Genomic DNA, 23,164 nt, shown 5'->3' with positions numbered 1-23,164 from the left:
TGTGAGGCACTGGTTTCAATCCTCAGCACCACATATAAATAAATAAATTAAATAATAAAGGTTCATCAATAACTAATACACGTATTTTTTAAAAAGCAATGGCTGGTGGTGTATTCAAGCTAATGCAAAGGGTCCAGGTGGTGTATTCAAGTTAATGCAAAGGAAAAAAACAGTAAAAAACACATTGAAACTTCTCTAAAATGGAATTCAATCTTACATTGTGATCCAGTCAAGTTCCTCAAAATATATCAACACTAAAACTATTTTTCAGGAAACTACCTATCAAGAATAAATAGATCAACAGGGAGAAATTCAGAAGACCAGGTATAAGACTCTCATTTTCACCAGGCATGGTGGTGCACACCTGTAGTCCCAGTTACTAAGAGGCTGAGCAGGAAGACTGTAAATTGGAAGCCAGACTCAGCAACACAGTGAGGCCCTAAGCGTCTTTGTGAGACCCTGTCTCAAATAAAAAAGGGTTGGGGAATGTTACTCAGTGGTAAAGCACCCCTGGGTTCAATCCCCAATACCAAAAAAAAAAAAGACTCATTTTCTAGCTTAATGACAAAGAAATGTACTTTAGTTCCATATGTTAAAACAATTATGGGCAATAATAATCACATCGACAAAGTTATGGTAAAGACAAATAGAATTAAAGATATTAAAGTACTTTCTCAATTCTACCATGCTACAAATATATATTTGTCTTTCCCCACCCCACTGAGATTTGGCTATGAATTGCAAAATTACAGTATGTTACAAAATTAAATTTCAATACAGAAAGATGTTGACCAGCAATAATCCTAGAAATTTAACAACTATATGAACTATAGTAATCCATAAAAAATAATGTTCTTTATTGATAACCATTATGTTAAAGATCAAATGAGAATTATTTACACAGTAACTTTAAAAGGCCTTTCAACATGCTAACTTTAAGTTATTTATAAACTAATTTTAAACCATTTACACACTAACTTTAAAAGGACTTTTCTATAGTAGGTCAGTATTATTAGATTTAGGGCCAACATTATACCACAATTCCTTTTACAGAGAACAAAGAAAAATGTTTTATCCTCCTACCAATCGTTTATTAAAGAAAATGAGAAGAAATCCATTTCATCACATAGGTTTGATCTTAAAAAAATATGGAGTTTGTAACAAAACTCATTCTGTATGTATGCAATCATTACATATCTATGATCTCTCAATAAAGTCATTAAACTCATTCTGAGGTTCCTAGCTTAATCATTCTTAGTCATAACTCCCAACTATTATGTATATATAACTACTAAGTTATCAGAAAGAAACCATAACATATTTAAGGAAATTCTGTTTGTTCTGATTAATGAATGACCTAAAAATCTCCAAAAATTTAAACAGATTACTCTTCACTCAAGAACATCTTAAATTGATTTTTATAATTAACACTGAAGAGTGACTAACTTCATCCTTAACCATTTTCTATACAGAATAAGCTAAAATGCAAAGCTCTGTAATTATTCTTCTGAAAAATTATAACATATACATGAGTCCATTCCATCTTTTCAAACTTCTTAAAATCTATTTTGAATAGTGCCTTCAAATATTCTTTACCAAATACATAAAATGAAGTGCCAATTACCTCATTTATGGCATATAATTGAATTCTGCTGTGCAATTTGTATTACCATCAATCATCTGCAAATGCAGCATCCTTGGTGCAGCCCGAGATTCCTCTTTTCCTTTGGTGCAACAACACTGCAAATTTTTTGAATTTGCAAAACACATGAATCTTCAAGCTGTCAAAACACAAAACAAAGAAAATCACTTTCTAGTTATGACTGTGTTTTCATTTGTAGTGTTTCTCTTTTCCTTAATGGTTACACATTATGATTTATACAGATAACTTCAATTAAGGTAAAAACTTAAATTATATTACATATAAATTATATATATACATGTTAGATATACATACATGTATACATACATATATATGTGTGTATATATATATATATACATATTTATATGTACAAACACATACATATCTATATATCTCAGGTGGGTTTTGTTTCTTTTGGTATTTAAAAAAAAATTTCAAAAGGTCCCCTGAAGAACAACTTTTCGAATCCTGAATTCATTCACTATTCAGCTAGTAACAAGACAAGAAAACCCTCTGAAAACAAAACTGTATTTCTGGGGAGGGGGGAAGGATGTATTAATTAATGGTTTTAGTCTGATGTGCATTAAACGGTTCATATACATCCTGCTTCTCCCCCATGTACATTAAGGAACATTCTGGAGATAAAGAACTTGGCAATTCTTTAAGGTACATAAACTTTATGGCAGCAGTTCAAAGGAATGATTTCTGTTCAAAGACATCAAATTTAAAATGCACCCTCTCCTGGTATAAATGAAGAATACAATACCCCAAAGTTTAACTACATAAAATTCAAGTAGTATGAGTTATACTTGACTTATTTCCACATTTCCTTTTTCAAGTGATATTAAATCTAATGCTATATTATATGTATTGACAGTATGGAGAAGAAATATTCTCTCTGGCCAAATTTCAATCAAAGACAAAAATAAATCAATGGACTAACTAGCTATAAAGTTTTATATAATAAAATGCTTATGGTAAAATTGGGAAATGACAGTAAAATCTGCTTACACATTTGAAAAATAAATTTAACAAAAATTATCATTCCCACATAATAAAATACTTCTTTAAATGGTATCATTCTTTGGGGGAGAAGCTACTGTTTAAACAAGGTCTTTTAAGTAAAATCTGGGTACATTAATTTATATTTTTCAGCAAGGAGAAATTTTAAATGGTTGTCAAACATTTACATTTAATTTCCTGGGCAAGAGCATCTCCACACTGAAATTTTTCTACTCCATATTTTCCAGTATTTTGCCTGCAAAGGAATAATTTTGTTGTAAATTTAGAACTAGAGAATGTGATTCAAAAAAAGAGTCTAAATTTTCATCTAAATTTTAGTTATGGAAAAAAAATAATTTAAAGCTGAAAGAAGTCTAAAATCTGTAAAATAAGTATAGATAAGCTGTTAATTCAGGATGAACTTTTCCTTTGGCTTTGTTAATGTCATTAAAATAAGGACAATTAAAATAAATTATAGAGAAGTTACAGTTATTATAATACTCATTGCTCTGTTTACTTTAGCATTTCCAACATTTTTAGCCTAGGCATTGAAAAATATCTTGCCTAAGATGTTTAATACAGTCCGCCAGTCACATGTGGCCATTTACATTAGCATTTAAATTAATTAAAATTAAATGAAATTAAAAATGAAGTTCTTCAGTTGCACTAACTATATTTCAAGTGTTCTATTTCTGAACAGCACAGAGACAGACCATTTATATCATTGTAAAATATTCACTAGACAGTCAGTGATGATCTAGTTTGGGTGTTCCAAAGCAAAACTCATGCATCCTAGGGACAGCAGTTTCACTAAAGTGTTGGAGAGAAATATCTGCTTCTATTTAATGTTTAGTAAGAAAGAACTTAAACTCTACTAATCCAATATCCAGAATGACAATGTCACCCTCATTCAGGACATATGACATGTAAGTCAGAGGCATCTTCATGGAATTTTGGGAGTTCTATGTCCCATGGGTGTTGACATGAACTTTCAACTGGTTTGTTTGTGTTATGACAGATTGCCCTTTATTTATGCACAGTTAAATGGAATGTGGATATATTCATTATATTACCTAGCTTTAACACCAGTACTCACAACACGGATAAAATGCTTTAAAAGAAACACAAGTTGAAGATAACATCATGATGAAATACAGGCTAGGAACAGGACTATTTTACTGATCTCCTACATCTGGTTGGCCAAAGAACAAAAATGGTGAATGATAGGAAGGAACACCTGGTCCGATTCCTGATGTTTCTTAGCTAGCATTCTGGTTACTTTTTTAATTAACCCAATTCCTGGCCTCTCCATTCCTTTTGTAAACTGAATAGTGTCCCCTCCAAAGGACAGGTCCACTGGGAACCTATAAATGTAACCTCATTTGAGAAAATGGTCTTTTCAGACATAATTAAAATAAAGATCCAGAAATGAGACTACACTGGATTAGGATGGGCACTAAATCCAATGACAAGTGTCCTTAGAAAAGAAGGGAAATAAAAACTAAGACACAAGGTTTTGACCATATGAACATGAGGCAAAAACTGAAGCTATGCATCTATAAACCAAGAAGAAAAAAGTGCTACCAAAGGCAAGGGGAGAAGCATGGAAGAGATGCCCCCTAAGGGTCTCCAAAAGGAACAAATCCTGTGGACACCTTGTTAGACATGAGGCCTAAAGAAATGTGAGAATATAAATTTCCTTGATTTAAGTCAAGTTTTGTAGTAATCTGTTACTTATGGAATGACTTATCTGGGAAGAATAAGCTGAAAATACTGGGTTCAGTCTCACCCCTCTTGGGATCTAGCCCAGGACTCCTGCAGAAGGTGACACTTATTCAGTCACATCATCAGGCTGGTAAATTTCATGAGTGAGGATATGAACCTGTAAGTTTTGTGGTTCCTTAATGAGTCCATTTTGCTTCCTTCCTAAGCCACATCTTCCAAAAAAAAAAATTTTATTAGTAATAAAATGGGTATTTTGGTCCACATCTGTTGCTCTTTAACTTCCAAATTGGTTAGAGAGCAAAGTAGAAAAGTAGAGAATAATTATTAGATACTCTTGAGAAACCCTCAAATTATGTATCATCTCTTGATGGTCACTTCTCAAACTGAATCACTAAGCCTTAATACTAGTAGTTCCACAATTCAGAAATATCCTATAAGCAAACACATAAGATAAAATGATTTTTTTATTATTCTTCTTATAATTTTCAGTTTACTGTACTCTGCAGTCAGAACATACAGAAATATTAGACCTAAATATAACATAAACAAAAGAATAAAATACCATGATTTCAAGATCCTAAATCCAAAAGGATCTAAAAGCAGTCACAAAAATAGATGAGAATTTTTAAATCTTTGTTCCACTACTATTAAGGACAACTCCAAAATAAAAAGATTAATCCTTGATGACCCAAGATTTCATTTGCATCTGATTTTCTCTTTTATACAAATAATAGGAACAAGTAAATAAAATTGTTGTAAAAAAAATTAAGGTAAGAGAAACTTTATCATTGTATCTCCAGGTATCTGCCAGAAATATTCTCTGAAGCCATCATCCAGGCTTCCTCCCTTCTTCTGAAATAAATGAACACCTCTGTCGTCTGAATTTCTAACTTGTCATATGGATTTGGAATATCAGATTGAATGGCTATATTAATATATTAATCATTGTATAACATTTCTGTGTATCAATTAGACTCTCCAAAGTTTGGATGACACAGAACTAGTTTTTACAGTTTATTTTACTTAAATAATTAAAAGTTATTTTTTAAGATTCTGGAAAACATTTAAATTTATGCATTCTAGGACAGTCAGTATGAAAAAAAAAATCTGTCAATCATTTCTTTTTTTTTATGGGGTACTTTTCATTTCTTTTTTTTTCTTTTTTTTATTGTAAACAAACGGGATACATGTTGTTTCTCTGTTTGTACATGGCGTAAAGGCATACCATTTGTGTAATCATAAATTTACATAGGGTAATGTTGTTTGATTCATTCTGTTATTTTTTTCCCTTCCCTCCCACCCCTCCCACTCCTCTGTTACAGTCCTTCCTTCCTCCATTCTTGCCCCCCTCCCTAACCCTAAATCTAACCCTAACACTAACCCCTCCCTCCCCCCATTATGTGTCATCATCCACTGATTATTGATATCATTCCTCCTTTGTTTTTTTAAGATTGGCTTATCTCACTTAGCATTATATTCTCCAATTTCATCCATTTACCTGCAAATGCCATAATTTTATCATTCTTTATGGCTGAGTAATATTCCATTGTATATATATATCACAGTTTCTTTATCCATTCATCAATTGAAGGACATCTAGGTTGGTTCCACAATCTGGCTACTGTGAACTGAGCAGTTATGAACATTGATGTGGCTGTATCTCTGTAATATGCTGATTTTAAGTCCTTTGGGTATAGGCCAAGGAGTGGGATAGCTGGGTCAAATGGTGGTTCCATTCCAAGTTTTCTAAGGAGTCTCCACACTGCTTTCCAGAGTGGCTGCACTACTTTGCAGCCCCACCAGCAATGTATGAGTGTACCTTTCTCACCACATCCTTGACAACACCTGTTGTTGCTTGTATTCTTGATAATCGCCATTCTAATTGGGGTGAGATGGAATCTTAGGGTGGTTTTGATTTGCATTTCTCTTATTACTAGAGATGTTGAACATTTTTCCATATGTTTGTTGATTGCTTGTAGATCTTCTGTGAAGTGTCTATTCATTTCCTTAGCCCATTTGTCAATTGGATTATTTGCATTCTTGGTGTAGAGTTTTTTGAGTTCTTTATAGATTCTGGAGATTAGTGCTCTATCTGAAGTATGACTGGCAAAGATTTTCTCCCACTCTGTAGGCTCTTTCTTCGCATTGCTGATAGTTTCCTTTGCTGAGAGAAAGCTTTTTAGTTTGAATCTATCCCAGTTATTAATTCTTGCTTTTATTTCTTGTGCTATGGGAGTCCTGTTGAGGAAGTCTGGTCCTAAGCCGACATGTTGAAGCTCTGGACTTACTTTTTCTTCTATAAGATGCAGGGTCTCTGGTCTGATTCCAAGGTCCTTGATCCATTTTGAGTTTAGTTTCGTGCATGGTCAAAGATATGGGTTTAGTTTCATTCTGTTGCATATGGATTTCCAATTCTCCCAGCACCATTTGTTGAAGAGGCTATCTTTTCTCCATTGCATATTTTTGGCCCCTTTGTCTAGTAGGAGAAAATTATATTTATTTGGGTTTGTGTCCGTGTCCTCTATTCTGTACCATTGATTCACCTTTCTATTTTGGTACCAATACCATGCCGTTTTTGTTACTATTGCTTTGTAGTAGAGTTGAAGATCTGGTATTGCGATACCCCCTGCTTCACTCTTTCTGCCAAGGATTACTTTAGCTATTCTGGGTTTTTTATTCTTCCAGATGAATTTCATAATTTCTTGCTCTATTTCTGTAAGGTACATCATTGGGATTTTAATTGGAATTGCATTGAATCTGTATAGCACTTTTGGTAGTATGACCATTTTGACAATATTAATTCTTCCTATCCAAGAACATGGGAGATCTTTCCATCTTCTAAGGTTTTCTTTAATTTCTTTCTTTAGTGTTCTGTAGTTCTCATTGTAGAGGTCTTTCACCTCTTTTGTGAGATTGATTCCCAAGTATTTTATTTTTTTGATGCTATTGTGAATGGGGTAGTTTTCCTAATTTCTCTTTCTGAAGATTCATCACTTATGTATAAAAATGCATTAGATTTATGTGCATTGATCTTATATCCCGCTACTTTACTAAATTCACTTATGAGTTCTAAGAGTTTTCTGGTGGAATTTCCTGGTTCCTCTAAGTATATAATCATATCATCAGCAAATAGGGATAGTTTGAGTTCTTCTTTTTCTATTCGTATCCCTTTAATTTCTTTGGTGTGTCTAATTGCTCTGGCTAGAGTTTCAAGGACGATATTGAAAAGAAGTGGTGAAAGAGGGCATCCGTGAGTTGGTCCCAAGTCTCTCACTATCTCCTCTTTTGAATCCCGCGTCCTGGAGCAACATGAAATGCAGCCGCCCTCTAGTCCGCCACCTTGAAAACCCAGTCATTTCTTTTTATAATCTTACAAATTCCCTTGAGAAACAAATTTCTCAATCTCTACCTAACAGCATAAGCATCACATTCTCTATCAAACCTAGAAATAAGGCATAGATTTAATAGGAACTGATTGATTCAGTTTTGATCAATACTCAATCATTAGTTCAAAGTAGATTAAAATTAAGAAAAAATAAAAATAACTTCATCCTCCACAATTTTTTTAACTTAAAATCATAATTCATTTTTTCTTTATCCTATCACTACTCTCAAAGTATTTCCAAAGGCTACAGTGGAGATTCCCTGTGGCTAATGTTTTAATTCATTCATTTCAAGGGAAATTTTTCCCCTTTGCATTGGGGACTCAATCCAACTTACACCCCCACTCCTCTTTTTCTAATTTTAAGACAGGATCTAAGTTGCAGAGGGTGGCTTAGAACTTGTGATCCTCCCACCCAGCCTCCTTGAAGACCTGAGATAAAGGGACGCACCACCACAACTGACATTCAAGGGAGATTTTTGACTGGATCATTTACATCTCTACCAGGATCTAAGCACCTGGGCAATGTTTCAAGACAGTTCTCTTAAAAGAAGGAAGATTAATTCAGCCTATAGCTGTCTTAAAAGTGTAAAGGATAAGCCTTAAACAGCATTCATGATGCCCTCCTCCCTATTTTTTTCTGTCAAACTAACTCTGCCTGTCATTTTTACACAATCTGACTTTAATAAGCACGGGGTGGGGCAGGAGGAGAGCAGGGGAAAAGATGATTTGGCATACCCTGTACCATCCTAAGTATGGTGTCAGACCCAACAAAACTAAAATACAAGAGGTCTGTTTGATGCTAAAATTTCAGAATTATTCCCCATGTCATCTAGAGAGGACCCCATGATAAGCCTCAATGTGGAGGACATTTTCATCCAAAGAAGATCTATGTTTGTTTATGGTAGCAGCCGAGAGTCTCAACTTTTGGCTAGTGGCAAAATGAACCTTGGACAGAATCTTAACTCACTATAAGACAGCAGCACCCCCACTGGCTCCAGGCAGAAGCAAGTACCACATCCCTCTAAGAAAAAGCATTTTTCATTCAGGTACCCAGGATTATCACACAGAAAGATCCAGAAACATTAAATCATGGGACTTAAAAGACAAAAAGCCACAAAGACTGAGAAACACATAAAAATTATTAAATAAAATTTTAGCCCCTTAAGGCCTTGAGAATATGGAATTATCAAACACAAAGTATAAAATAATAAGCCTAATCTAGAGAACTTATACATAATTCTGAGACCAGAAACTAAGGAATATTCCTCTCAAGTAAACGTCACAAATATATATCAGACTAAGCCTTTGCAAATTTCAAAATACGGCTATTATTTTGTCCAAATTCTCTGACCACAATATAACTGATTTAGAAATCTATAACAAAAATAAAAAATATAAATATTTTACTGTAATTAAAATACACAAAGAAGAAACCATAAGATAAACCAAATATATTTAGAACTAAAAGATGATGAAAATTCCGTGTACAAAACCTTTAGGATATAAAATAGTACTATGAAAAAAATTAATAGCCTTGTATTAGAAAAGAAGGAAGAAAATGAATAAGTTGAACAACAGGTTGGGAAAGGTGAAACAATGACTTCCAATTAGGTTCAAGAAAGAAAAATTAACGAGATAAACTCAAAATACAACACAGGATTAATTAAAGTCTAGCATTAGTTCTTTATTAAGACTAATAAAATTGAATCCTGACATTATTAATCAAGAAGCAAAGGGTAAAGACATAAGTAATGACTGAAGAATTAATAATAATAAAAAGACACATATATACATTTAGCAATGGAAATACAGAATTGAGCATAGAAATCTAAATGTTCATAAACTAGTGAATGGAAAGACAAAATGTGGTACATTTATACAATAGAATATTACTCAGCAATACATAGGAACCTTGACATATGCTATGTCATAGATTATTCTAGAAAATATTACAGTAAGTAAAAGAAGCCAGATATAGCAGAACACATGTAATTCCATTCACATCTAATGTCAAAAAAGGCAAATTTATAGAGAAAACATGAAAACCATGTAGACATATAGTTAAGAACAAAAGATCAATATAGAACTATTAATTACCTTTTTATGCACAAGTATCAGAAATATTTTTTAAAAATTTTAAACAGAGTTTACATTAACAAAGAAAGAAAGCATCCGGGGGGGGAGGAACACTTATAAAAGATGCACAACCTATATACATTCAGAATATTATAAAACTTTATGGAAAAATTAAATGAAGAGATTACACCCAAGGTTGTGCTACATCTCACATTAATCAACCAAAGTTTACTATGGGTATTTCTTCCCAATTTCAGGTATAGTAGTTTCACATTGTAGCTTACAACTGACCTTTGTAGAAATATTATATTATAGAAAGCAGCAAATGTTACTTATCAAGAGTAGGTAGTTTACCTGCATTTTACTGGTAACATATCATATAAAGATGCTAATTGTCTTTTAAATTTATCTGAAGATTAAAGGCAATTTCAATTAAAATCCCAATAGTATGTTAGAAGACTTGATCATTTAATTCAAAAATTTATGTGGGAGGAAAAAAAACACAGCCTAAATAATAACAGTGTTTTTACAACCACAAGATTAAGAAAAAAAAGATAATTCAAGTGCCAAAAAAGATATGGTTTAAATGGATCTTGCATATACTGCTTAAGGTAGTACAAGTTGGTGAAACCACTTTGCAAAATAATTTGGCATTATTTCAGCCATCTAGTTGAACACTGGCTTAACTCTATCATACAGTATTTCAAATCCTGGTTACACTCCCTAGGGAAACTCTTTCAAATGTATATCAGGAAACACACAGAAGTTTGTTCCTAGAAGGTAGTGTCTATTATCAAAAAAATTAATAATAATCCAGAGAGCCACCAAAGTATTTACTTATTAGTATATAGTTACATCTACATTGTTTAATATTATATAAAAGAGAAAATGAATGAACAACAGCTATATGTGACAAAGATATACATTGCAGTTATAATATTGAATGAGAGGATCTATGAGAAGATGGCAGAAGTGAGTCAGACAGCAAGTCCCAATCTCACAACACAGAAAAGAGGTAGTGAAGGAAAAGCAGAATTGAGAGATAGGTGACAAAAATAAATGCTCTAAGACTTAATATTACAAAGTCTAGACCTGGAGAGACTGAGACAGGGTGGGGGGTGGCAATAGAGAGAGAAAGGGGGTGGACATTCTTTTAAACTTACCCACTTAAAAACATTTTTAAAGACAGACAAAATTTAAAGTATGTCAAAAACAGAAGGAACCTTAAATCAGAGCAAATTTCTTAAAACCAAAATTGTGAAAAAAAATTTGAGCCAGGTGTCTGCAGCCCTCTTGTGGAGCCCTCAGTTGACCAGTCACCCCTTTAAATCAACATGGTGTCTGTCCATGCCCCAACAACTGCAAATTAAGCCAGAGGGAAGTCTCCTACGTCGGGAGTACTTAAGAATCCAGCCAGAAAGAACTTCCAGAAGGACTACTACTAACTAAAAATGGCTGAAACCCACTTTTCCTCCCCCTCACCACAAATAAGAACAGGCAGGTGGGGACCTATTCTGGAAAGTGTGCCTAGCCCTGCTCAGCATGACCTAGGCAAGGGTGCAAAGCTCTGCACAGCGTCAACTTGCTTACCTTGAACAGAGATAGCAATGGCCCTGCACAGGGGAAAGTGGATTCACCAGGTTCCAACCTCTCACATTGGGAGGAGGACCTGGAGGAAGCCTAGGATTGGTCCCTGGGATCGAAGGGCCATACCAGAGGGAAGCTTCCTGAATATCCAGTGACACAGAGACCCAGTGGAAAATTCACCAGTTTATGCAGCAAGAAAGGGCTGATCCCAGCCTTAACAGGTGAGCAGCCTGAACTGCGATCACAACTGGCAAGTGACAGTGCATTGTTTGGACACCTGCAGGGTCTTGAATCAGACTTAGTAAACAGAGGAAATCAACACCTGCCATTCACAACTTGGGGTAGTGGAAATTAGAGTCCAGGTGAACCACCTGAGACTCCACTACAGTACCTCAGAGAGTGGCATCAGCAGGGGAATACATCTGCACCACCTGTGGAAAATCCACAACCAGAGTTCTGCACACCTGTGGAAAATTCACAACCAGATTTCCTGCATTCATAGACAGCCACAAGGATCTTGAAAAAGGATCCTGAAGAGGGGAACTGGTACACAGTGACCCACAGCAATCACAGGGACACTCCAGAGCTACATCCTAAACTACTGCACAAAATAGAAACTGTTAACCCACAACACTGCATCCTCAGATCAGTCAGTTGCAGGCCCCTGAGCTGACAACCCAGAAGCTGATGGTAGGGGGTTCATAGAAATTAGATAATTGGATCCTGTTCCCCTGCAACTTGGGAGAGATCCATAGCCAAAGACTGATGAACATCTGCTAAATATTCAGACCCCAATGAAATCCAAACAAAGATTCTATAGGAATTTTCTTCACCTTGTTTACTATAAATAACTCTAATGTCCACTTCAATCATATAAATAATTCTTTAACTTGAATAATAATTGTTAACAAAATAACCAACATTGTACCTTTGACCCTTTTGAATGCATTTCATCTAATGGTTTAAAACATAATTGGAATCAATCTTCATATCTTTGTTTTCCTAGCCCTAGTTTATACTTTCTTCTCTTAAACCCTACTCATTCTCTTACATTACCTCAAATACCATTCATCTATTTCTCCTTTCTACCTTGATGTAAATTATTCTTTTATATCTTTTCTCTCTTTCTTTCTCTCCTTTTCCCACTCCTTTTTTCTCAATCTTTCTTCCTTCCCCTTTTAGTTCTCACTTAAGGTTATAATAAGTTTACTAAATTTAAAAACTAATTTTTTACTTATACCAGAACCTCATTAGAAACTTATAACTGAATTTGAGGAATCATGGAGAATAACTGCAAGAAGTTTTTATTTCTTATAAGGTTGAATAGAATGAGATGTGGCTCTGAAGTGGTTATAGTAAATGCAGCTCAGAGGTGCTGATATTGGGATTAGCAGAGGTCACACATTGGTTTAAAATATCATTATATGGATATTCACCCAACCCAGGACTCTTAAGAGGAAAAAAGCTCATAAAATCCTTCACTTAAAAGAAGTAAGAACTAAAGTAATAAATGGGTAGATAATGAGAAAAAGCAAGGGGACAAACCATCCCAAACAGCCCAAAATGCTTCAACAACAGATTTCATTGAAACCATAGTGGAGGAAATATCAGAGCACGACTTTGGATAATTCATAGTTAAAATGTTCTGTGAGTTGAAGAAGATGTAAGGAGTGAACTTAGAGAGAAAATATAGGAAGTGGAAGATTACTTCAATAAAGAGATAGATTCTTAAAAGGAACCAAACATAAATCCTTGAAATAAAAGAATCAATAAACCAAATTAAAAATTCAATGGAAAGCATCACCAGTAGATTAGACCAATTTGAAGATAGTTTCAGGCCTGGAAGACAAAGTATATAATCTTGAAAATAAAGTCAACCATTAAGAAAAGATGTTAAGAGACCATGAACATAATATTCAAGAAATCTGGGATGACATTAAAAGGTCAAATTTAGTATTCATTGGGATATATGAAGGCTCTGAAATATAAGTTAAAGGGAAGTACAATTTTTTCAATGAAATAGTATCATAAAATTTTCCAGACCTTAAGAATGAGACAGAAATCAAATATAAGAGGCATAAAGGGTTCCAAATATACAAAATCACAATAGATCCATCCTAAGATACATTATAATGAAAAATGCTTATCATACAGAATAAGGATAAAATTTTAAAAGCTGCAAGAGAAAAACTACTGATCACATTTAGAGGCAAAACATCTAGATTTCAACTGATGCCTCAATCCAGACCCTAAAAGCCAAGAGGGATTGGAATAATATATATCAAGATCTGTAGGAAAATAGGTGCTGAGCAAAAATTTTTTTTAATTTATTTTTATTTTAAACAAATGGGATACATGTTGTTTCTGTTTGTACATGGAGTAACAGCATACCATATGCATAATTATACATTTACATAGGGTAATGGTGTTTGATTCATTCTGCTATTTTTTCCTTCCCCCCCACCGATCCCACCCCTATTTTCCCTCCATACAGTCCCTCCTTCCTTCATTTTCGCCTCCCTCCCACACCCCCCCATTATGTGTCATCATCCGCTTATCAGCGGGATCATTTGTCCTTTGGATTTTTGAGATTGGCTTATCTCACTTAGCATGATATTCTCCAATTTCATCCATTTGCCTGCAAATGCCATAATTTTATTATTCTTTATAGCTGAGTAATATTCCATTGTATATATATATATATATATACATGTCACATTTTCTTTATCAATTCATCAGTTGAAGGACATCTAGGTTGGTTCCACAATCTGGCTATGGTGAATTGAGCAGCAATGAACATTGATGTGGCTGTATCTCTGTACTATGCTGATTTTAAGTCCTTTGGGTATAGGCCAAGGAGTGGGAGAGCTGGGTCAAATGGTGTTTCCATTCCAAGTTTTCTAAGGAATCTCCACACTGCTTTCCAGAGTGGCTGCACTAATTTGCAGCCCCACCAGCAATGTATGAGTGTACTTTTTTCCCCACATCCTCTCCAACAACTATTGTTGCTTGTATTCTTGATAATCACCATTCTAATTGGGGTGAGATGGAATCTTAGGGTAGTTTTGATTTGCATTTCTCTTATTACTAAAGATGGTGAACATTTTTTCATATGTTTGTTGATTGCTTGTAAATCTTCTGTGCAGTGTCTGCTCATATCCTTAGCTCATTTGTTGATTGGGTTATTTGTATTCTTGGTGTAGAGTTTTTTGAGTTCTTTATATATTCTGGAAATTAGTGCTCTATCTTAAGTTTGAGTGGCCAAGATTTTCTCCAACTCTGTAGGCTCTCTTTTCACATTGCTGATAGCTTCCTTTGCTCAGAGAAAACTATTTAGTTTGAATCTGTCCAAGTTATTGATTTTTGCTTTTATTCCTTGTGCTATGGGAGTTCTGTTAAGGAAGTCTGATCCTAAGCCAACAAGTTGAAGATTTGGACCTACTTTTTCTTCTATGAGATGCAGGGTCTCTGGTCTGTTTTCAAGGTCCTTGATCCATTGTGAGTTGATTTTTGTGCAGGGTGAGACATAGGGGTTTAGTTTCATTCTGCTGCATATGGATTTCCAGTTTTCCCAGCACCATTTGTTGAAGAGGCTATCTTTTCTCCATTGTATATTTTTGGCACCTTTATCTAGTATGAAAAAATTGTATTTATTTGGGTTTATGTCCATGTCCTCTATTCTGTACCATTGATCTACCTGTCTATTTTGGTGCCAATACCGTGCCGTTTTTGTTACTACTGCTTTGTAGTTTAGTTGAAGTTCTGGTATTGCGATAGCCCCTGTTTCATTCTTCCTGCTAAGGATTGCTTTAGCTATTCTGGGTTTCTTATTCTTCCAGATGAATTTCATGATTGCTTGCTCTGTTTCTGTAAGGCACATCATTGGGATTTTAATTGGAATTGCATTGAATCTGTATAGCACTTTTGGTAGTATGACCATTTTGACAATATTAATTCTGCCTATCCAGGAACATGGGAGATCTTTCCATCTTCTAAGGTCTTCCTCAATTTCTTTCTTCAATGTTTTGTAGTTTCATTGTAGAGATCTTTCACCTCTTTTTTGAGATTGATTCCCAAGTATTGCATGTTTTTTTTAGGCTATTGAAAATGGAGTTGTTTTCTTCATTTTCCTTTCAGATGTTTCATTGCTTGTGTATAAAAATGCTTTAGAGTTATGCATGTTTATTTTATAGCCTGCTATTTTGCTGAATTCATTGATGAGGTCTAGAAGTTTTCTGGAGGAGGTTTTGGATCCTCTAAATATAGAATCATGTCATCCGCAAATAGTGACAGCATAAGTTCCTCTTTTACTATTCATATCCCTTTAATTTCTTTAGTCTGCTTAAATGCTCTGGCTAGAGTTTTGAGGACAGTGTTGAATAGAAGTGGTGAAAGAAGACATCCCTGTCTTGTTCCCGTTCTTAAAGGGAATGTTTTTCTCCTAGAGAATGATGTTAGACATGGGCTTAGCATAAATAGCCTTTACAATGTTCAAGTATGTTCCTACTATCCCTATTTTTTTGAGCATGAAGGGGTGTTGTATTTTGTTGAACACTTTTTCTGCATCAATTGAAATAACCATATGATTCTTATCCTTAAATCTATTGACATGATGGATAATGTTTATTGATTTACAGATGTTAAACCATCCTTGCATTCCAGGGATGGACCCCACTTGATCATGGTGCACAATATTCTTAATATGTTTTTGGATACGGTTTGCCAGTATTTTGCTAAGCATCTTTGCATCTATATTCATCAAGGATATTGGTCTAAATTTTTCTTTCCTTGATGTGTCTTTTCCTGGTTTGGGTATGAGGGTGATATTAGTTTCATAGAATGAGTTTGGTAGGGTATCCTCCTTTTCTATTTCCTGGAATACTTTGAGAAGTATTGGAATGAGTTCTTCTTTGAAGGTCTTGTAGAACTCGGCTGAGAATCCGTCTGGTCCTGGGCTTTTCTTGGATGGTAGGTTTTTAGTGGCTTCTTCTATTTCATTGCTTGATATTGGTCTGTTTAAATTGTGTATGTCCTCCTGGTTCAGTTTGGGAGGAGCATATGTCTCTAGAAATTTGTCAATGTCTTCGGTAGTTTCTATTTTGTTGGAATACAGATTTTTGAAGTAGCTTCTCATTATGTTCTGTATCTCAGTGGTGTCTGTATGATATTTCCTTTTTCATCACAAATTTTAGTAATTTGAGTTTTCTCTCTCCTCTTTGTTTTTGTGGCTATGAGTTTGTCTACTTTGTTTAATTTTTCAATGAACCAACTTTTTGTTTTGTCAATTTTTTGAATTGTTTCCTTTGTTTCAATTTCATTGATTTCAGCTCTGATTTTAATTATTTCCTATCTTCTAGTACTTTTGTTGTTATTCTGTTCTTCTTTTTCTAGGGCTTTGAGCTGTAATGTTAGGTCATTTAGTGCATTCTTTTCTGGAATGCACTCCATGCAATGAATTTTCTTCTTAGTACTGCTTTCATAGTGTCCCAGAGATTTTGATATGGTATATTGTCATTCTCATTGACCTCTAAGAATTTTTTTATCTCCACCCTGATATTTTCTGTTATCCACGCTTCATTCAATAGCATATTATTTAGTCTCCAGGTGTTGGAGCAATTTCTGTTTTTTTATTTTGTCATTGATTTCCACTCTCAGTCCATTATGATCTGATAGAACAGAAGACAGTATCTCTATTTTTTTGCATTTCCTAAGGCCTGCTTTGTGGCATAACATATGATCTATTCTTGAGAAGGTTCCATATGCTGCTGAGAAGAAAGTGAATCCACTTGTTGATGGATGGAATATTCTATATATGTCTATTAAGTCTAGGTTATTGATTGTGTTATTGAGTTCTATGGTTTCTTTGGTTGGTTTTTGTTTGGAAGATCTATCTAGTGGTGACAGTCGTGCATTAAAGTCACCCAGAATTATTGTGTTGTAGTCTATTTGATTCCTGAAATTGAGAAGGATTTGTTTGATGTACAGGGATGCACCATTGTTTGGGGAATAAATATTTACTATCATTATGGCTTCCTCATTTATGGTTCCCTTAAGCAGTATGAAATGTCCTTCTTTATCCCTTCTGACAACTTTGGTGTGAAGTCCACTTTATCTGATATAAGGATAGAAACCTGCTTTTTTACTGATTCCAAGTGCATGGTAGGTGTTTTCCCATCCTTTCACCTTAGTCTGTGGATGTTCTTATCTATGAGATGAGTCTCTTGCAGGCAGCATTTTGTTGGGTCTTTCTTTTTAATCCATTCTGCCAGTCTATGTCTTTTGATTGATGACTTTAGGCCATTAATGTTCAGGGTTATTATTGAGATAGGATTTGTATTCCCAGACATTTGGCTTATTTTTGGTTTTTAAGTTGGCTTGGTTTCTCCTTTGAGTGGTTTTTCTCTAAGGTAGTTCTTCCCTTTGCTGACCTACATTGTTGTTTTTCATTTCCTCCTCATGGAATATTTTGTTGAGAACATTCTGTAGTGCAGGATTTTTATTTGTAAATTCTTTTAACTTTTGTTTATCATGGAAGGATTTTATTTCATCTTCAAATCTGAAGGTCAGTTTTGCTGGTATAGGATTCTTGGTTGGCAACCATGTTCTTTCAGAGCTTGAAATATGTTGTTCCAGGCCCTTCTAGCTTTTAGAGTCTGGGTTGAGAAGTCTGCTGCTATCCGTATTGGTTTTCCCCTATATGTAATCTGATGCTTTTCTCTCACGGCCTTCAAAATCCTATCTTTATTTTGAATGTTAGGCATTTTCATTATAATGTGCCTGTGTGTATCTGTTGTGATTTTGTGCATCTGGTGTTCTGTAAGCCTGTTGTATTTAATTTTCCATGTCATTCTTCAGGTTTGGAAGATTTTCTGATATTATTTCATTGAATAGGTTGTTCATTCCTTTGGTTTGTATCTCTGTGCCTTCCTCAATCCCAGTAATTCTTAAATTTGGTCTTTTCCTGATGTCCCATAGTTCTTGGAGATTCTGTTCATTTCTTACCATCTTCTCTGTTTGGGCAACCTTATTTTCAAGATTAAATATTTTGTCTTCATTGTCTGAGGTTCTGTCTTCCAAGTGGTCTAATCTTTTGGTGATGCTTTCCATTGAGTTTTTTATTTGGTTATTGTTTCCTTCATTTCAAGGATTTCTGTTTGGGTTTTTTTTTTTTTTTTTTTTTTTTTTTTTTTGAGAATCTCTATCTCTTTGTTAAAATGATCTTTTGCTTCCTGCAGTTGCTCTTTCAACTGCTTATTGGTATTATCATTCATTGCCTGCACTTGCTCTCTTAACTCATCCTTTTCTTCATGAATCATCTTAATCATGTACAATCTGAAGTCCTTTTCTGATATTTCTTCTAACATACTGTCATCAGATTCTATTAATATAGAATCTAGATTTGTTTGGATCATTTTCTTCCCTTGTTTTTTCATGTTGTTCATGTATCTTCCCTTCTAGCAGTGCAGATCTGGGGTATTGCAGATTTCCCCCTATAGGCGTATAGTGGCCCTATAGGTTTCCAAAACCTTTTCTTTAAGGGGAGATCAATATTAGCAGTACCCAATTCAGAAACTATGCAATCCTAGACCAAATAGCCTCTATGAGGACAATAACAATATTGTCCTAATAAACAGAATGAGTTCAAATATTTTCTTCAGTATGACAAACAGATTTGCAATAAGGTCTATAGTTTCTAATGGAGGACAAAGGGGATGCAGAGGGATGTAGGATGTAGCTGTTAATGGGATAATAAAAGAATATTCAGAAGTTCTAGATAATGGAAAGGGTGAGAGTATAATCAAAAGAAATTGGATGTTAGCATGCAAAAAGGGAGAAAGAGACTCTGAGGGAACAGGTAAACAAAAGGAAAGAGAGCAAGAAAAGTAAAGAAATAAAAACTTAAAATTGTTCAATAAGGAGAAGAAAGAAAATCTACACTATAACAGTCATATAGTAATGAAACCTCCCAGAGTTCAGTAGCCTGATGCATGAGAGGTACCTGACAATGAGCTTCAAGTCTCCAGCAGGCGTCTCAGGATGGGATTTGCCCCACCTAAAGATCGGAGCTAGGGATTCCAGGATTATCCAAGATGGCTGCTCTGGCTTCCAAATGTGTTGGCAAATGGGGAGCTGCAGCTCGGGGTGTGGATGTGGTCAGCTGGAGGTCCTGGAGGCGGGGTGTGGTTGGTCAGACAGGTTGTCCTGAATGTTGGGTGTGTTTGGTGTGGTTGTGGGATCCTGGAGACCGGGTGCAATCAGTCAGTCTGGGGTCCTGGTGATAGGACGCAGTCAGTTTGTCTGGGGGTCCTGGTGGCAGGGAGCAGTCAGTTGATGTGAGGGCCCTGGAGGCAAGGAGTATTCAGTCAGGCTGAGGGATCCTGGAGACGAGGTTCAGTCAGTCCGGCCTGGGGTCCTACGGGACCTGGCTGATGTCTCAAAATGGCAGCAGCCACATGTAACCAAATCTCCAGGTACTGTGGCAGGCAACAGCAGCCAGCTGGCACTCCACTGGCGGTCTGCGGTCAGTCTGCTGGCAGCTGTCCGACGATCAGGAGGTGAACCTCGGGTGGTGGGTGATGGGTAGGTGAAAGCAGGCAATGGACAGGCAAGAGGCAGGAAAATGGCAGATGATAGGCGCCTGCCAGTGAGCAATCTGCACTCCCGAGCAAGAATATTATGCCCACCAAAATTTAGGTTCAGAAGTGAAGATGAAATAAAAACTTCCCTGATAAATGGAAGTTAAAAGAATTCACAACTAGAAATCTTGCACTATAAAATATAATCAATAAAATATTTCACTAAGAAGAAATGAAAACCAGCATAAGGAGCAATCACAGTAGAAGAATAGTCAGTTAAAGGAGAATCAAGCCAAATTTAAACATTAGAAATAAATCCAAATGACAGGACATAAAAATCACCTCTGTATAATAACACTGAATATAAACATTCTAAACTCTTCAATCAAAAGATATAGGTTGGCAGACTGAATTTTAAAACAAGACCCAACAATATACTGTCTTCAAGAGACTCACCTCACAGGCAAAGATATCCACAAACTAAAGTGAAAGATGGGGAAGAATAACATACCATTCATTTGGAACTCACAAGCAAATAGGAGTAGCTATTCTCATATCAAATAAAGTGGACTTCGAGCCAATGTTAACCAGAAGAGACAGATACGGTCACTTCATACTGCTTATGGGCAATCATACATCAAAAAGATATAATGATATAACAAGATAAAATGATCATAAGTATTTTTGCCCCAAACAACAGAGCATCTATGTATATTAAACAAACTTTTTTTGATATTAAGAATCAAATAGCTGAGCACAGTGGTGCATGCCTGTAATCCCAGTGGCTTGGGACACTGAAGCAGGAGGATCACGAGTTCAAAGTCAGTCTCAGCAATTTAGATAGGCCTTAAGCAACTCAGTAAAACTCTGTTTCTAAATAAAATATTAAAAGGGAGCTAGGTATGTGGCTCAGTGGTTAAGCGCCCCTGGTTAAAAAAAAAAAAAAAAATCAAATAGACCATAATATGGTAATACTGGATGACTTTAACATGCACCTCTCACCACTAGATAGGTCAACCAAACAAAAACTAAATATTCTACAGAAGTAAAAAATACAATTAGTAATTTGGAGGTAATAGACATCTATATAATATTTCATTCATTTTCTTCTCAGGAATGCATGGAACATTTTCTAAAATACAGCATATTGTAGGTCACAAAGGAAATCTTAACAAATACAAAAAAATAGAGATAATAATACCTTGTGTTCTATCAGATCATAATGGAATAAAGCTAGAAATGAATGATAAGATAAAAAGCAGAAATCATTCAAACACTTGGAGATTAAATAATACACTTTTGAATAATTAATGAATAGCAGAAGAAATGATGGGATATTTTAAAAATTTTTAGAAGTAAGTGAGAATAATGATATAATATATCAAAATTTCTGGGACAGAATTTTTTTTTTTTTTTTACATTTACATAGGGTAATGATGTTTATTTTATTTTTCCCCTCACCCCCACCCCTCCCACCCCTCTTTTCCCTCTACACAGTCCTTCTTTCCTTCATTCTTACCGCTCTCCTTAGCCTAACTCTAAACCTAACCCTAAACCTAATGCTAGCCCCTCCCACCCCCCATTATATGTCCTCATCTGATTATCAGCGAGATCATTCGTCCTTTAGTTTTTTGAGATTGGCTTATCTCACTTAGAATGATATTCTCCAATTTCGACCATTTGCCTACAAATGCCATAATTTTATCATTCTTCATTGCGGAGTAATATTCCATTGTATAAATATGCCACAGTTTCTTTATCCATTCATCAACTGAAGGGCATCTAGGTTGGTTCCACAATCTGGCTATGGTGAATTGAGCAGCAATGAACATTGATGTGGCTGTATCTCTGTAGTATGCTGATTTTAAGTCCTTTGGGTATAGGCCAAGGAGTGGGATAGCTGGGTCAAATGGTGTTTCCATTCCAAGCTTTCTGAGGAATCTCCACACTGCTTTCCAGAGTGGCTGCACTAATTTGCAACCCCACCAGCAATGTATGAGTGTTCCTTTTTCACCACATCCTCGCCAACACCTATTGTTGCTTGTGTTCTTGATAATCGCCATTCTAATTGGGGTGAGATGAAATCTTAGGGTAGTTTTGATTTGCATTTCCCTTATTACTAGGGATGTTGAACATTTTTTCATATATCTGTTGATTACTTGTACATCTTCTTCTGTGAAGTGTCTGTTCATTTCCTTAGCCCATTTGTTGATTGGATTATTTGTATTCTTCGTGTAGAGTTTTTTGAGTTCTTTATAGATTCTGGAAATTAGCGCTCTATCTGAGGTATGGTTGGCAAAGATATTCTCCCACTCTGTAGGCTCTCTCTTCACATTTCTGATAGTTTCCTTTGCTGAGAGAAAGCTTTTTAGTTTGAATCTATCCCAGTTGTTGATTCTTGCTTTTATTTCTTGTGCTATGGGAGTCCTGTTAAGGAAGTCTGATCCTGAGCCAACAAGTTGAAGATTTGGACCTACTTTTTCTTCTATAAGATGCAGGGTCTCTGATCTGATTCCGAGGTCCTTGATCCATTTTGAGTTGAGTTTTGTGTAGGGTGAGAGATAGGGGTTTAATTTCATTCTATTGCATATAGTTTTCCAGTTTTCCCAGCACCATTTGTTGAAGAGGCTATCTTTTCTCCATTGCATATTGTTGGAACCTTTGTCTAGTATGAGAAAATTGTATTTATTTGGGTTTGTATCTGTGTCCTCTATTCTGTACCATTGATCTACCTGTCTATTTTGGTACCAATACCATGCCGTTTTTGTTACTATTGCTTTGTAGTACAGTTGAAGATCTGGTATTGCGATACCCCCTGCTTCATTCTTGCTACTGAGGATTGCTTTAGCTATTCTAGGTTTTTTATTCTTCCAGATGAATTTCATAATTGATTGCTCTATTTCTGCAAGGTACATCATTGGCATTTTAATTGGAATTGCATTGAATCTGTATAGCACTTTAGGTAGTATAGCCATTTTGACAATATTAATTCTGCCTATCCAGGAACATGGGAGATCTTTCCATCTTCTAAGGTTTTCTTTAATTTCTTTCTTTAGTGTTCTGTAGTTCTCATTGTAGAGGTCTTTCACCTCTTTTGTGAGATTGATTCCCAAGTATTTTATTTTTTTCGATGCTATTGTGAATGGGGTAGTTTTCCTAATTTCTCTTTCT

General features: G+C 35.2%; 1 pseudogene; it reads right to left on the bottom strand.

Annotated features, from left to right (window-relative positions):
- The window catches only part of LOC124985588 (tudor domain-containing protein 3-like), a 102,900-nt pseudogene that overhangs the window by 45,672 nt on the left and 34,064 nt on the right, over window positions 1-23,164 (bottom strand).

Source organism: Sciurus carolinensis, chromosome 5 (assembly GCF_902686445.1).
Source record: "Sciurus carolinensis chromosome 5, mSciCar1.2, whole genome shotgun sequence".
NCBI lineage: Eukaryota > Metazoa > Chordata > Mammalia > Rodentia > Sciuridae > Sciurus > Sciurus carolinensis.
This window is presented reverse-complemented; position numbering and strand designations above follow the sequence as displayed.